Raw genomic sequence first — 14,871 nt, forward strand, 5'->3', positions numbered from 1 at the left:
ATTTTCAACAGAAGAAATTTCAATTTGATGTCATCATGTCAAAACCTATAGGTGTTATGCTGAGGCATAGCTTGTCATTGTCACAGCACAAGAGAGAAGGTGGGCCCCTCTTGAGTAACATTTTCGAAGGGCAATTTAATGTCTGTCTTGCACCTGCATGATAAATATCCAAATGACAGCAGAACATAAAATCAGCCACCTAGAGGTATCTGAACATACAGCAATTTATGTCATGTAACACCCTAGAAAACTGAACACTCAATATCAACTTCCAGCCTAATGTATAACTAAAGACATTTGTTTTAGTTTTGGATGGAGTGGAGAGGGATCAGAACATCTGTCAGGTTTTTATTGCTGTCTGTAACCCTGTTAGGAAGATTCACATTCTCTATTTGTCATGTTTACCAGTATCAACAAGAGTGAAAAAAATTTTTGGGTTGTCCCCAGAACAGTATTTAACATTAGATCTTCCACTGGGAACACTATTTCTGGTGACCCTGGTGACAACCCGTAATCCCTTACTTTGGAGTAATTTCCTCTTACTTCCTGTTTTGTATATAGGGCAGGAAGTGAAGAGAAAACTCCCCAATGGGACATAGATGGCAAAAAAAAAAACATGATCAGGGTGATAACCCTCCCTTACTCTATTCAAGATGGAAAGCCCATCCAGTTCAACCAATAAAAGTGAAGTCTTTAGGAGTAGTAGTAGTAATAGCTGCACCCCCCTCCACCACCACATTAAAGTGCAACTTTCTATTGGTGCAGAGCTTGTGCTTCCATACTGGAGACTGCTGCATGACAAGTGTCTGGGATAAAACAAGAAATGTTCTACGCCCTTTAATAAAATGGTCTGAGACTCAAAAATACAAGCAGAGGGCAAACAACTAGTTACCAATACAGTCTGCATGCTCCCTGCAGCAATTTTTTGCCCACTATTACCATGCCTCGTTCTGCACTTCACTTTGTCTCTGAGGTCAGGAGGCTGTCTTGATAGAAGCAGGGATTTGTTTCCTCAACCAAGCTCCCTACATGATGATTGGTCTTGATTGATCTTCAGACTTGTGGAGTAATGATCAAGAAGCAGAAGGAGAAGTAAAGAGACATGGATCCACAGAATTCATAACGCAAACCCAAAGAGATACTAGCACTGCAGGTCCTCGGGTATAGCTTTCTCTCTAGTAAAGAGAACAGTGAGCAGCAGAGTAGTGACATAGTTAAATATCATCCCATGACACTAGCATTTTAGGCACAAACAACATTTCTAGATGTTCCCTGTAAGATAGCTAATCTTTACTTTTTGAGTTCAGGTTAGCTATAACTGGTATGATTACCACATTTTGCAATCTGGTGATATCACTGCATGTGTCAGTCATCATTGCCAATGGCACTGCGTTATGGATCAAAGGGGAGAGTGTTTATGTTGCCTTTACCAGGACAGGTGATTTCTACAAAGTGAAGAAAGCCATTTGTACATCTGCTATTGCTGTACCCTAAGCAAAATCCTCTTTACAGCAATTATGTTGAAAAGGAACTTTCATAATTGCTCTTCTTTATTAACATATTAATTACATAATTAGAACAGATGGATTAGCCTGGAAATCACAGTATTAGACACTTAGAGAAATATTTATATTGTGAAAATATGTTCTCTTGGAGACAAACACCGTTTTATGTGCAAACATAACTGCCAAGATTGGGAGGCTGAACAAAGTTGTTTACTTTCACCTTGTGCACAAATAGTAAATTTGAAATATAAATTAATTTTTTTTTTTCTTGAGCCATTTGTAAATAAGTAATTACACATCATATACAGACTGTAAATGTTCCATCCATTAGTGACAACTGATTCAGGAATCTGGAATATAATCTGTGTGTATAATTTAAGTTTCAGGCAGATAATTATCCCATTTGACACGTTTAATGCGAAATGTCACTGCATTTCCCATCACAAACCTTAGCATCTGTCTTTTTTGTATATTTTTTTCTAATGGTTAATGTGCTCAAAAAAATGTTTATGCAAATATCATTGTATCTATCAAGTATGATATCAGAAATATTGTGACATTTGATGTTAAATAGAAAACACCTTTATCATCCTCAGACCATATATACAGTATATACAAGTTTATGACCTGCATAAAACAGACTAAGCATCTTTTACTATGGGGATGACACCCTTATATTAACAGTAAGCTTTTATTGCATTAATGTTTCACCTATACATTTTACTGACTGATAAGCATTTTCAAAAGAAACATTATTTTTGGCCACATCACATGTGTACAGTGCAGGCCTGTGGTCACAAATGAATTCTTATAACATATATTTAGCATTTTAAAATTTTACAGTGTTTTGCACAAGTATTCACTTCTTCTTGGATTCTTTTGCATTTTGTAATTTTACAACTTGGAACTACAATGAAAGTGACTGGATTTTTATGTTACTCTAGGTTTTAAAGATATAAACTTTTAAAATCCCCAAAAATCTTTGTAGATTTCCATATTATTTTTAAAAAAATGACAACCCCTTTGCTATGAAACCACTAAATTAGCTTTGCTGAGACATTGCTTTTAGAAATCACATAAATTGCTAAATAGAGCTCTCCAATGTGCATTTGAAGTGTCACATGACCTCATAATAAATATAACTGTTTTTAGAAGGCCCCAGAGTTTGTTAAAGTACATATAAAAAAAAAAATTAAAAAAATCATAACGATAAAGGAGCTATAGAGACATATCCTGGATAAAATTTTAGGGAAGCTCCAATCAAGATTTAAATTTCCCCTGACCTTAATTTAACAATGTAAAGATTATGACACAACATGATGGTACCTAAAGATGACCAACAACCAAAACTCAGTGACCAGGTAGGAAGGACATTAAAACGTATCTCCGGCCAACCCCCCCATTTTTTTTTTTTTAGCCCGCTTACCTGAAGGTGGCATCTGCACATTTCAGATATTCACCCATCCAGTTGATACAGCTTTGTCCCGCTGGGATCCTCTCTTGCCCTGCCACCGCTTTGTCATTGTCATTGTCTCTGATGTCATCGAGAGGCCCGTTGGCTCTTCCAGGTTCAGTGGGCAGGCCTCTTGATGCCATGCTGATAGGCCCGCTCCCCCTCCTTTCCTTGAATGATAGGCTATGCCTTCTAGGATATGTGATGTGCAGCGGTCAGTGTGCACGTAATTCACCTAAGACAAATAATGTGCATGGGGAGGCGGGGCCAGACATTTTTGCCAAAAAAAAGGTAACCTAAAATAAAAAAAAAACACAGTGCGATACTTCTGCAGGATGGGAGGAGGGGTGGAATGGAAGGAACATGTGTAAGAGGGTGAAGGTCCGCTTTAATCAGAGAAGCAATAAAGAGGACACGGATAAATGTGAAGGTCCTGCATTAATCCAAAATTGATAAGTACTTCAAGGTACTGGTTAATGCAGCTATGGATATCAAAAGGCAGACGAGCTGTCAGTGCTGATTGCTTTGTGTTGATAAAAAAACATAATTTGGAGTTTGCAATGAGACATGCGGTAAATATAGCAAACATGTTTTAACATTTTTCTTGTCTGATAAGAGCGAGAGTTAACTTTTTGGTCTTAGTGTAATACTCTGTGTGTGCCATAAGCCATCACTGTTCTCACCCTGGACCACCATCCCCACAGTGGTGTGGGGGTCTCCCCCAAAATCCATACCAGGCCCTTCAGGTCTAGTATGGATTTTAAGGAGAACCACGTGCCAAAATGTAAAAGGAAAATGGTGTGGGGGCCCCCCCAAAATCCATACCAGACTCTTATCTGAGCATGCAACCTGGCAGGTCAGGATGGGAGGGGGACGAGCGAGTAGTACCATACCATACCAGGCCGCTTGCCCTCAACTTGGGGAGGGTGCTTTGGGGTCCCCCCAAAGCACCTTGTTACCATGTTGATGGGTACAAGGGCCTGATTCCCACAACCCTTGCCTGGTGGTTGTGGGGGTCTGCGGGTGGGGGGCTTATCAGAATCTGGAAGCCCCCTTTAACAAGGGGGCCCCCAGATCCCGCCCCCACATGTGAATTGGTAGGGGTACATTGTAACCCTACCCATTCAACAAAAAAAAGTGTCAAAAGAAATAAAAACCACAAAAGACAGTTTTTGACAATTCCTTTATTTAAATAAATAAATAAATGAATAAAGTGTCCCGCGATGTCCATCCTTCTTCAATCACGGCACAGATGGACCTGAAAAATAGAAAAAAAAATCTCCGCCTCGGCGTCCCGAAAAAAAAGCTCTGCTGCTATGGGAGGCGTCCCACCGACTGCTGTCTTTTCGCGATGACAGCTGTTATATAGGCAAGGGCATGGCCACCCAGTGACGTAACCAAGTGACCCCGCCCCTTCTGATGTCATGTGCCATCAAAGGGGGGCGGGTTATCTGGTTACGTCAGCAGGTGGCCCCGCCCTTGCCACTATAACAGCTGTCATCGCGAAAAGACAGCAGTCGCTGGGACGCCTCCCATCGCAGCGGAGCTTTTTTTTCTATTTTTCAGGTCCATCTGCGCCTTGATTGAAGAAGGATGGACATCACGTGACACTTTTTTTTCTTTTCTTTTTTAATACAGCAATTGTCAAAAACTGTCTCTTGTGTTTTTTACTTTTTGACACTTTTTTTGGTGAATGGGTAGGGGCACAATGTATCAGATACCCATTCACATGAGGGGGGCAGGTCCTGATAAGCCCCCACCCGCAGACCCCCCACGACCACCAGGCAAGGGTTATGGGGATTAGGCCCTTGTCCCCATCAACATGGGGACAAGGTGTTTTGGGGGGGACCCCAAAGCACCCTCCCCATGTTGAGGGCATGGGGCCTGGTATGGTTCAGGAGGGGGGCTTTCGCTCGCTCCCCCATCCTGTCCCCCAGGCTGCATGCTCGGATATGGGTCTGGTATGGATTTTGGGGGGGACCCCAACGCCAATTTTTTTTTACATTTTGGCATGGAGTTCCCCTTAAAATCCATACCAGACCCAAAGGACCTGGTATGGACTGGGGAGGAACCCACGCTATTTTTTTTCCTTGATTTTTATCTATTTTATCTATATTACCGGGAGCCAGCAATACAAGTTTAAATGACATTTTTTCCTTTAGAAATGTCATTTTGCTGTGGGACTGTAAAACACATCAGACAGATGCGCTACTTTACAGGCAGACTAAGGGGACCCCTCAGGCACGATATTTAAAGGGATATTTAATTTTTATTCACTTTAAGCATTCTTAAAATCACTGCTCCTGAAAAAACATTTTTAAAACTTTTTTTGCATTGATACATCCCCTGGGGCAGTACCCGGGTCCCTAAACACTTTTCATGGCAATAACTTGCATATAAGTCTTTAAAATTAGCACTTTTAATTTTTCTTGTTCGTGTTCCATAGACTTTAATGGTGTTCGCATGTTTGCACAAATTTTTTGCCTGTTCGCAAGTTCTGGTGCGAACCGAACCAGGGGGGTGTTCGGCTCATCCCTAACATCAAGTTATATTTTGTACATTTAGGCATGCATCCAGTTCTTTTTTTAACCACTTAAGGACTGTCCCACAAACATATACTGTGGCAGGGCGGTACCTGTACGTGATTTCTTCCATCGGCTCTGGGGCACACTCACTGCCAATCAGCAAGTCCGGTGGCTGCGATGGCCATCGGCCACCCACGATCGTAAGGGGAATGACAGAATGGTGGTCTGCCTATGTGAACAAAGCAGTCCGTCGTTCTATAAGACAGGAAGAGAGAGATCTGTGATTCCTGCTAATCAGGAACGCAGATGTGTCTCTTCCTCGAGTGAGTTCATCCCCTACACATTAAGAAAACACACCCAGAGAACACAGTTAACCCTTTGATTGCCCCTTATGTTAACCCCTTCCCTGCCAGTGTCATTTATACAGTGTCAGTGCATTTTTTTTAGCACTGATCACTGAATTGGTGTCACTGGTCCCCAAAAAGTGTCACTTAGTGTCAGATTTGTCTGTCGCAATGTCGCAGTCCCGCTAAAAATCGCTGATCATCACCATTACTAGTAAAAACAATAAAAATGTAAAAGTCCATAAATCTATCCCATAGTTTGTAGACACTCTAACTTTTGCGCAAACCGATCAATATACACTTATTTGGATTTGTTTTACCAAAAATATGTAGCAGAATACAAATTGGCCTAAACTGATAAAGAAATTAGATTTTTTTAATTGGATGTGTTTTATAGCAGAAAGTAAAAAATACTGTTTTTTTTTTTTTCAAAATTTTCTTTTTTTGTTTATAGCGGAAAAAATAAAAACAGCATAGGTGATAAAATACTACCAAAAGAAAGCTCTATTTGTGGGAAAAAAAGGATATCAATTCTATTTGGGTACAGCATCGCACGACCACTCAATTGTCAGTTAAAGCAACGCAGTGCCGTATCGCAAAAAATGGCCTGGCCAGGAAGGGGGTAAAACCTTCCAGAGCTGAAGTGGTTAAACAGTCTACTGAGCTGGCCAGAACTAGTTTTTGAGAGAATCTATTACACACTTTCACAGCGCTTACTATGAAGAAATGCTTTACTGCATATACAGACTCATTGTACTGTTGTGGGTTTAGTATCACTTTAACCACTTGCCGACCGGCCATTGCCGAAAGACGGCAACAGCGCGGTCGGCTAGTTCTGGGTGGACGTCCATGGACGTCATTCCAGAATGTTACTCCCGCGCGCCCCCTGGGGTGCGCACCCGGGAACATACGTGACGTGGCATCATGGATCACGGTAAATAGCCGCTGATTGCGGCCGTTTACCACGTGATCGTTTCGTCAAATGATGAAGCGATCACTTGTAAACAAACCGGTGTCACGTCATGACGCCGGTTCCTCCCTCCCCTCTCTGTACCAATTGGAACAGTGCGAGGGGAGAGGGGGAGAGATGGTAGCAGCGCTGTGGGCTGGATGTTTAGTGCCCACATCGTTGCTCAGTGTAAATAATGGCAATACTCTGCAACACTGTGCAATACTCTGCAATACTCTGCAATACTGCAATACTCTGCAACACTGTGCAACACTCTGCAATACTCTGCAATACTCTGCAACACTGTGCAATACTCTGCAACACTGCAATACTCTGCCAATACTCTGCAACACTGCAAAACTCTGCCAATACTCACCAATACTCTACCAATATTCGCCAATACTCTGCCAGTACTCTGCCAATACTCGCCAATACTCTGCAATAAATTTTAACAGAAACAAAGATTTTTTTGATCTATAGCGCAAAAAATAAAAAACCCAGTGGTGATTAAATACCACCAAAAGAAAGCCCTATTTGTGTGAAAAAAAGGACAAAAATTTCATATGGTTGCAGTATTGCATAACTGAGTAATTGTCATTCAAAGTGTGAGAGCACCGAAACCTGAAAATTGGTCTGGTTAGGAAGGGGGTTTAAGTGCCCAGTTGTCAAGTGGTTAAATCTATTTTCCTCCACATGTAATGAGTCCCCGCTTGTCCTCTATAATGGCCTGAAAGTGAATAACGCTACACTAAGTTCACGATATGAACCACCTATGTACTGCTGCAGTTTGGAATAGCATGCTATTAATAAGTCTACCAGATCATAGATTTGACAATGTACATTGGATAACATCCTGAAAGCACAATCAAAAAAGCAGAACTGAGAAAGAAATCTGATATATAGCCAACTGCGATTTGGGGGTGAAGAACGTTTCTCCTTTAGCAGGAAAAAAGCTATGCCAACTGCATATTAAAAAGCATGAGAAGCGTGACATATTAAAGAACATTGCATATAATTTATTTCATAAAATTGCTATTTAAGAAAGAAAAAAAAACATAACTAAAGGCAAACCTTTTATAACAGATTTTGTATAAAGTGGTAAAGGGTTAGAACCACTGTCAGTTTTTTACTGAAAAAAACCTGTTTGGGAGAGTGAATATCTCTAATTGTCCTGCTGACAATGGGGATGAATGTGAGGGTTAATTATACATTTTGAGTTGCCAACAGAACCGGAATAGAGGGGAAATCTTCCAATGTTGACACTTGTTTCCATGACAACTGTCTAAAAATGAATTTCCCTCACATTGAAATATTATCCTCTCTCTTCCTGTTGAGTCTACAGGCCAGGAAATGAAGAGAAATGAGACACAGGTGACCAACAATAGAACTGACAGCAGTTTTTAACCTTCTTATACTTTATAAAAAAAACGAAAAGGAAGTTTTGGCTATAGATATACTTTAAAGGACTTTAATGATAAAAAGGTCTGAAGAACCCCAACTGAATGGGCACAATTGGGGAGTTGTACCAAACACAGTGTCAACCTATTTTCCCTAACTTGCACACGTCAGTGACCAAAAAAATTTCATATTGAAGACTCACGTCTGTGCTGGGCAGCCATGTAAGGTGACTCATTGTACAAATAACATTCCAGTTTAAAACAAAATCAGAAAGTCAGAAAATAACCCATGCTATAAGCAAAGCGAGATGTCATAAAATCTTCATTACCATGGTCTTCAAAAGAATCCCAATGAGGTTATGAACTTTCCTTAAGGCTCCATTCACACTAGCGCGTTTTTTGATGCATTTTGCATTTTGCAGAAATGCATGGGAATTTTTTAACATGGGTTCCTATGGAACATGTTCACATCAATGCTTTTTTGTATCTCTGCGTTTTTGGAAAGGGTCGGGGACTTTTTTTCATGCAAAAAGCAGCGTTTTGCATGTAATGGATTTCAATGGACAAGCATCAAAAACGCAAGTGCACCGTTTTTGCACCGTTTTTGCAGCGTTTTTGATGCGTTTTTGGTGCATTTTTGGTGCGTTTTTGCCGTTTTTTTTTTTTTTTTGTAATTTTTTTTTAAGACTGTAAAAAAAAATGAAAAAAAAAAAAAAAAAAAAAAAAAAAAAAAACGCAAATCGCGGCAAAAACGCCGCAAAAACGCTACAAAAACGCTGCTCAAAAACGTGCCAAGCATGAAAAAAAAACCTCCAAAAACGCTCAAAAGCAACATGCATAGGTGTGAATCGAGCCTAAAGCAGTATTAAACCCAAGAGCACATGGGGGCTAAGAATTTGCATGCATCATACATAATAGAAGGAGAACAGCTGGGGGAGTCAATGGTGGAGAAGGATCTGGGGGTTCTGGTAGGTCATAAGCTCAATAATAACATGCAATGAAAAAGCTGTAGTTTCCAAAGCGAGCAAAGTCCTTTCTTGTATTAACAGAGGTATGGACTCCAGAGAGAGAGATATTATTTTGCCCCTGTACAAATCATTAGTAAGACCTCATCTGGAATATGCAGTTCAGTTTTGGGCACTAGTTTTCAAAAAGGATATCGGGGACTGGAGAAAGTGCAGAGAAGAGCAACCAAACTGATAAGACGCATGGAGGAGCTCAGCTATGAGGAAAGATTAGAGCAAATGAATGTATTCTCTCTTGAGAAGAGGAGATGAAGGGGGGATATGATCAACATGTATAAATACATAAGTGGTCCATATAGTGAACTTGGTGGTCAGTTATTCACTTTAAGGTCATCAGAGAGGAGAAGGGGGTACTCTTTACGTCTAGAGGAAAAAAGATTTCATCTCCAATTATGGAAAGGCTTCTTCACAGTAAGAGCTTTGAAAATGTGGAATAGACTCCCTCAAGAGCTGGTTCTGGCCAGCTCAGTAGAATGTTTTATGAAAGGCCTGGATTCTTTCCTAAATGTACATAACATTTATAGGTAAAGTTGATCCAGGGAATATCCGATTGCCTCTTGGGGGATCACAAAGGTATTTTTTTTCCCTGCTGGAGCAAATTGAATTATGCTTTATTGGGGTTTTTTGCCTTCTTCTGGATCAACTGTGGGTATAGGATTGTATATATAGGACTATACATATATATACATTTTTTCCTTTTATTGGTTGAACTACATGGACTTGTGTCTTTTTTCAGCCAGACTAACTATGTACCTATCATTGATGTGCACAGTCTATTGCATTAATGTGTGTACCCCAAAGCACAAGCACACATGCGTTTATATCAGCAGAGCAATGGGTGGTGTCAGTAGTTTTTATTTTTATTATTTTTTATATTTTTTTTTATTCTTTTTTTACAAAATTTTTTAATGAGCCTCATTGGGGGGCTTTGGTGAAATATCAAGGGTCTAAACAGAAAGAAAGGGACTGAGGACAGAGCTTCCCCAGTCCCTTTCTCTGCAGCCTCAGCTGCACTGGACAGTGAACAAATGGAAAGTGCTCTGTGCTGAGCGGCTTCCTGTTCTTTCACAAACTGAAGCGTAGTAAGCATTGTTTACTATGCTTCAGTTAAGAATAAACAGAGGAGCAATCAGTACAGATCACTCACTGTGCTCATTCAGTCATCCATCCTGAAACATTCCCTAAAGCAGCTGGCAGGAGAGGAAAGGAGGGAAGCTGGCAAGACTACAGCGTCTCTCGATAGGGAGCAACAGGAAGCAGGGGGAATAGGCACCGAATAGGGTGAGTAGCGTGTGACCAGGCACACCCGGCACACCCTGTGCACACGCCTATGGTAACTATGTAAATATATGGAATACTTTTGTCCGTCAAAAGCACTTTAATACAATCCTCAAGATCAGACAATGCAGCAGGGCTGTAGAGCAATAGAGGAAAGCTGGAGTCACGAAAAAGGAACTTTTAGGCAGAGTTTACTGGATAGCTTTTTTTCAAAGGCAACGGTGGATGCAGTCTATATAAAACTCTTGAAAGGAAAGGAGCAGACAGAAATATCAACTGGAAAATATATTTGGATAACATTAATGTATACATCATTTAAGAACTTTCATATAATTGGTATGAAAGCTTAGTATTGTGTGTGTTTCACTAAAGGGATCACCTTTAAGAAGGGGAATGGCAAGACAGGGAGTTCTTTTATGTCTTTTCTCATCACACATAGCTATGACCTTGTCAATATGTACAATAAAATGTATTGTAGTCTCCACTTTAGGATTCAGTAAAGTAAATTCCTCTTACTTTCACCTAGAAAATAGTATGCTCACCAAATTTTTGGGATCTGCATGTAACAGACAGTGACCTCCTTTTCACCTCTTCTTTTCCTCTTTTCTCCATAGCTTCAGACATTTTTATGTGTGGCTGCCTACCTCCAGACCTCATTAACAGCGCTCCCTTGACACCTTTCTTTCTTATTCCAACTCTGCAGAGAACCAAAACCAGGTCTTGTCATTCTTGAACTTTAAATAGCTTTGCTTAAATAGTTTTTTCATGCATATCTCTCCCTAGGCCTTAGATCGCAAACTTTTTGGTGCAACTGTGTGGTTGCATAGTATGCACTTTGCATTGAAATATTATCCATGACCCCTATAATTTTTACAAAACTAATAACAGTGTAAGTATTGCAGTGAACATAATGTCTTGGTGTTCAGCAGAAGAACACTTTTTTATATACTCTCATTATTGTCCAATAATTCTTTCACAGGTTAAAGTGTTACTCTATAAAAGAAAGAAATAAATTTAAAAAAAGGGATCCTGTTTCCTTAAAGCATGTTATACAGCACAGTGCTTGTGTTGTGTAATTTGCACCCCCCCCCCCCCGTATCACTTGAAATACCTGGCTAATCCTGCCTGGTCCTGCCCCCCTGTAAACTGACCATGGTTTTTAATGGCTGCTGAGCCCCGACACCGTGGACAGTTTATGTGCCTCTGTCATCCGCAGCCCTGCTCTGTCCCCCCCCCCGCCTTTCAGCTCGTACCAGTGCCGCTCTGCTCCCCTCCCTTCTGCTATAAAACTATGTTATGTTTATACCATCCCCTCTGTTAGATAACAACATGTGTCCTAGTGTCTGCACTATAATAAAAAAAAATGCAGATTTCCTCCTGATTTCACAGTGCCTCCCGGCGCTCACGTGACTCCTCGGTTCTCTCCTCCTCTCCTCCCCTCCTCTCGGCTGACGTCAGCAGGAGTTCTCGGCCCCTCCTGCTAGGGCTGTCAGATGGGGAGAGGAGAAATACGTGGAGAGGAGAGAGCCGAGAAGTCACGTGAGCGCCGGGAGGCACTGTGAAATCAGGTAGAAATCTGTATTTGTTTTATAAAGCACAGACACTAGGACACATGTTGTTATCTAACAGAGGGGATGCTATAAACATACTATAACATAATGGCTTAACAACCACTTTAAATAGATAAGCTTTGTGTAAAAACTTGTAATATGTTAGTATATTACAAACCTTGTTTATACAGTATGCATTGTTTATAATTATATTCGACATAATTTTACATTACATACAGTGGGGAAAAAAAGTATTTAGTCAGCCACCAACTGTGCAAGTTCTCCCACTTAAAAAGATGAGAGAGGTCTGTAATTGTCATCATAGGTATACCTTAACTATGAGAGACAAAATGTGGAAACAAATCCAGACAATCACATTGTCTGATTTTTTAAAGAATTTATTTGCAAATTATGGTGGAAAATAAGTATTTAGTCACCTACAAACAAGCAAGATTTCTGGTTCTCACAGACCTGTATCTTCTTCTTTAAGAGGCTCCTCTGTCCTCCACTCATTACCTGTATTAATGGCACCTGTTTGAACTTGTTATCAGTATAAAAGACACCTGTCCACAACCTCAAACAGTCACACTCCAAACTCCACTATGGTGAAGACTAAAGAACTGTCGAAGGACACCAGAAACAAAATTGTAGACCTGCACCAGGCTGGGAAGACTTAATCTGCAATAGGCATGCAGCTTGGTGTGAAGGAATCAACTGTGGGAGCAATAATTAGAAAATGGAAGACATAGAAGACCACTGATAATCTCCCTCAATCTGGGGCTCCACGCAAGATCTCACCCTGTGGGGACAAAATGATCACAAGAACAGTGAGCAAAAATCCCAGAACCACACAGGGGGACCTAGTGAATGACCTGCAGAGAGCTGGGACCAAAGTAACAAAGGCTACCATCAGTAACACACTATGCCGCCAGGGACTCAGATCCTGCAGTGCCAGACGTGTCCTCCTGCTTAAGCCAGTACATGTCCGGGCCCATCTGAGGTTTACTAGAGAGGATTTTGATGATCCAGAAGAGGATTGGGAGAATGTCATATGGTCAGATGAAACCAAAGTAGAACTGTTTGGTAGAAACACAACTCGTCGTGTTTGGAGGAGAGAGAGTGCTGAGTTGCAACCAAAGAACACCATACCTACTGTGAAGCATGGGGGTGGCAACATTATGCTTTGGGGCTGTTTCTCTGCAAAGGGAACAGGACGACTGATCCGTGTACATGAAAGAATGAATGGGGCCATGTATCGTGAGATTTTGAGTGCAAACCTCCTCCCATCAGCAAGGGCATTGAAGATGAAACGTGGCTGGGTCTTTCAGCATGACAATGATCCCAAACACACCGCCCGGGCAACGAAGGAGTGGTTTTGTAAGAAGCATTGCAAGGTCCTGGAGTGGCCTAGCCAGTCTCCAGATCTCAACCCCATAGAAAACCTTTGGAGGGAGTTGAAAGTCTGTGTTGCCCAGCGACAGCCCCAAAACATCACTGCTCTAGAGGAGATCTGCATGGAGGAATGGGCCAACATACCAGCAACAGTGTGTGACAACCTTGTGAAGACTTACAGAAAACGTTTGACCTCTGTCATTGCCAAAGAAGGATATATACTAAAGTATTGAGAAGAACTTTTGATATTGACCAAATACTTATTTTCCACCATAATTTGCAAATAAATTCTTTCAAAAATCAGACAATGTGATTGTCTGGATTTGTTTCCACATTTTGTCTCTCATAGTTGAGGTATACCTATGATGACAATTACAGGCCTCTCTCATCTTTTTAAGTGGGAGAACTTGCACAATTGTTGACTGACTAAATACTTTTTTGCCCCACTGTATGCGTAGTCTGATTTTTGCTTAATAGGGCTGAACAGTAGTTGTGTCTTAAGCTAGCCATACAAATATCGATTTTTTTTACTGTTCAGCCTGAAGGCCAAATGGAAAAAATCTGACTGATCCCTCCATCTATATTTTAAGAATATTTAAGAATGAAAAAACTCTTATATGAGAGGTTGTGCTGTGATTCTATCCTTTAAAGTTTAAGTTCACTTTTGTAAAAAAATAATAAATACACATTTTTTGCAGGTAAAAAAAAATGTGCATTTATTATTTATTTTAATAGGAGCCTATAAAGCATTGCACCCACGATCAGCAGAATGCAGTAGCAATCTCAAGCTCCTGCAGACTGTCAGTTAAACTTTCTTTTTTTTAATTCAATAGTCTTTATTAAATTTTTCTTATTACAAAAGGAGATAAAAGAAAAAAATATAATTTTCACATCAGCTTATAGGAATCAACCAGTTAACACAAGTTATACAAGAGTACTTTGCATTCTAATTCTTCTATACCTCCTCCCCCCACCCCTACCCCCAACCCTCTCCCTCCCATCCTCCCCTATTATTAAGCTGTATTAAAAGGTTACCTGGACATCATTTAGTACTAGCACCACATTAGCTATTAAACCTCATTGCACTAGCTCTCCTTTACCTCTATACTTTACTATCGGATGTTCCAAGATCTTAGGCTCTTTTCAGAGTTAGGTCCAAATCAAGGGGCTGTGCCCGACCATTGTAGCCAAGGGCTCCAAATTTTTGTAAATTTTTCATATCTATTTCTCATAGTGTAGACTGTTTTTTCTGTCCAAACTAACTTGTCCACTGTCCTAAGCTAGTCTTCTATGTTGGGGGCGTGATGGATAGCCAAGACTGTGCTATTAATTTCCTGGCTTGATAAAGGCACCTTCCTATAGCGATTTGTTTATTATTGCTCTCCCCACTTTCCCCCAGCAGGCCAAGGATACATTCCCTGGCCTCCTGCTTCAGCTTGGTTTTAAACCTAAT

This window comes from Aquarana catesbeiana, linkage group LG01 (assembly GCF_042186555.1).
Source record: "Aquarana catesbeiana isolate 2022-GZ linkage group LG01, ASM4218655v1, whole genome shotgun sequence".
Classification (NCBI taxonomy): Eukaryota; Metazoa; Chordata; class Amphibia; order Anura; family Ranidae; genus Aquarana; species Aquarana catesbeiana.